Below are 3,108 nucleotides of genomic sequence, written 5' to 3' on the forward strand. Positions count from 1 at the left end.
AACCTACACTTATAAATATTGATAACTAATTGATAACTAATAAAAATAATAAATTTTATTATTGGGGGCTATATCATAGGTATTTTTCCCAAATTTGATACTTCAAATACTTAATCACTAAATTATGGAAACATTTCTGGCTTCATTCCTTTTTAATTTGTTATGAGGATGAGTATGCAGTATATATATGATGTTATCTTAATATTTTAGCAAACCACATGGTTTAGTGGAAGGAGGATCGGACCACACGTGCATGCAAACAGGATTTAATTTGTAGCAGCAATAATAACGTGATTTATTATATTAAGGGATTATTGCAGAAGCAGCTAGCTATCTAATTGTAAATTTAATTTGAAGAAATTAAAGAAAATTTATGGGTCATCCATGATCCATCCATGAGATGCATACTTGTAACAACCACGAACACGGAGGAGACATTCCATCATCAACAAAGCAATAATGCAATATAATGCGTGTATGTTTAGCATGATGACTTGATGAGCATCGCACTGTGCAAGTATTCCAATCATAATTTGAAGGCGAAACGTGTTCATGTGTGCGGTCTGCCCTCTGATTGAATGATTCATACTTGATAAGCCTACTTTCTTACATGTAGATGTAATTATTAGGAATATATGATTCTCTTCTAGCTTGAAATCCTTAGATTCCCATACAATATAATTCTTGTCCTGAAATGTAACACCTAGCTAGTACTTACTATCGAATGTTACTTTTTCTACGGATGCAATTTGACCTGAAATAGTATAATTAATAGATAGAAGAGTACGTAAGCAAGAAAAGAAACGGAAGCAACATGCATGGTTCAACCCCACTGAAATTACATGCACATATATCCGACCCATATGTATATTAATTATTGCATCCTCAAGATATTTCACTATGATATTTACTTTATTGATTGGGGGTTTATGTGACGCACAGTATAGACATATATAGCTAGAGTGATTTTTCTTTAATTACTTGATAACTTTAGTTAATTCCCTTCTTCACGTGACACGTCATTCTTTTATTTTTCACTTTATTAATCACTAACGTTAGCTAGGTACATAATCAACCCGTTATTAGATTTATTCATTTAAGAAGTTTTCAACTTTGCTAGTTATATATTAAAATTAGTAGTGATCAACATAAATAGGATAATATATGTATATCTGTAGCATTTATCATCATTCAATTTGCAAATTACAGATATAATCCGCTCCGTACTGTTCTTAGATAGGATAAAAATCGGTCTGCATTTCGAAAAAATTGGATCACAGATATTATGCATGTATTCACATATTATAAATAAATAAAGAATAAAAAAAATATATAGTAGTTAAGTTAGTGTTTTAGAAAGAAACCCCTAAATTTTAATATAGAAAATTTAGATATTATATCCGATAATTTTATAGAGGTGTACGCAGATCGAATCGGATCAGATATGACTAAAAATTCAATTCGATCTGCACAATTTTCATCGGATCGGATCGAATATGATATCGCATTTTTTAGTGTCGGATCCGATCCGATCCACACATTTGCGAATCGGATCGGTATATCCACATAATTGAACCTTATTTTTTTTAATTATATTTCTATGTAAAAAATTCAATAAAAATATTTTTTTTCACACTTTTAAACCTATTTATTCCTAAAATATTTTTAATTAAATTTTTTCTTAATAACAAAAATAAAATAATACAATATATGAATAATAATTACTAACTAAAACATACAAATAAGTAAATATAATACCAAACATATATATATTTATTTTTTTAATTATTTTTGTGTGGATCTGCGGATACAAATTAAAGTAGATATCCGCGATCCGATCAGTCTACAGATCGAATCGTATCCGCAATTTTCGGATGCGGATATTTATCACGGATCTGCGGATGCGATCCGATTCATGAACACCCCTAGATTTTAGTGTGGATCGGATCAAAATTTTGTTCATATTTGATCCAATTTGATTTGTATTCACCCCTTAAAAAGCAGCTACTAAAATCAATTATCAGTATAAAATATATATTAAACTAAAAATACACATGAAAAATAAATTAAACTGTAAATATTTATACACAAATATATAGAAAATGCAATTTAAAAATATTTGTTAATTTATTATTGATTAAACTTCTATTAATTACTGAGCAAAATTGATTTTTAATTTAGACAAATTAGTTCCTAATAAATTTGGATAACCTCAAACTAAAAATATCAAATCCACTTGAGATAGAGAATCACAAAGATGGACGGCTGATAAATTGATGTGATAAAAGTACAGTAGTGCGAGAGAAGCATTTTTCCCTTTCTATGTTTGTCTGAAATGATATACCTAATTACCTACTAGACTAAAATTTGTATGTTTCGGTTGGAGATTGGCTCGTCGGTGTGCATAATGCTTTAATTTGTGGCCCATTATTGGTAGTTATCACTTATCACATGCATCTTTTCTTTGTGGATGGCGAACTTGGGTCATGTTAAAAAATTAGAAAAATGATATTTGTACCACTATATTATACAAGTTTTTGCATATTTTTATTTGATCTCATTTTGTTTATCAATTATTTTAACACCAATGTAGAAAGTATAAAAAAGATGTACGCAAAATTATTACATGTAAATACCCCCAATTCACACCTATACCGATATATATTAAGGTTTTGAATATCCATATTCTTCTTCTTTCTTTCTCATGATCACAATATCAATATTGTCATCATCATCATCCCTATATAAGCATTTCACTTATTCTTAGGCTACATGTAAACTTGGAGCACAAAATATCATTTTACATAAAGTCAAAAAGCATATGGTGGGAGCACTACTTGTAATAACAAGACTAAAGATAAAGAAGTGTGGTATCTGATTGGTAACCAAGCTTTTGCTTTATGTTGAAATGATGACTACAAAGTTACAACCACCAATGTATAATTGGATGTAATTTAACAAAAAATGTTAAAGAATATCAGAATTTATTATTATTTAATTATTAATTTAAGTTTTTAATATATTTTTTTAATTTAATAATTTAATAATATATTTTATTTTATATTTTTAAACATTAATAATTAACTAAAAAATTAAAACAATAAATTT

At 28.1% G+C, this 3,108-nt stretch overlaps 1 long non-coding RNA gene across 1 annotated transcript in view; it reads left to right on the forward strand.

The window, feature by feature from the left end:
* LOC110270420 overlaps window positions 1-739 on the forward strand; it is a 1,415-nt gene extending 676 nt beyond the window's left edge. Inside the window, exon 2 of the long non-coding RNA XR_002359925.1 lies at window positions 211-739. This is a non-coding gene — a long non-coding RNA (uncharacterized LOC110270420). The remainder of the gene's footprint in view (window positions 1-210) is intronic.

The sequence above is a fragment of the Arachis ipaensis genome, chromosome B03, assembly GCF_000816755.2.
Source record: "Arachis ipaensis cultivar K30076 chromosome B03, Araip1.1, whole genome shotgun sequence".
Taxonomy (NCBI): Eukaryota; Viridiplantae; Streptophyta; class Magnoliopsida; order Fabales; family Fabaceae; genus Arachis; species Arachis ipaensis.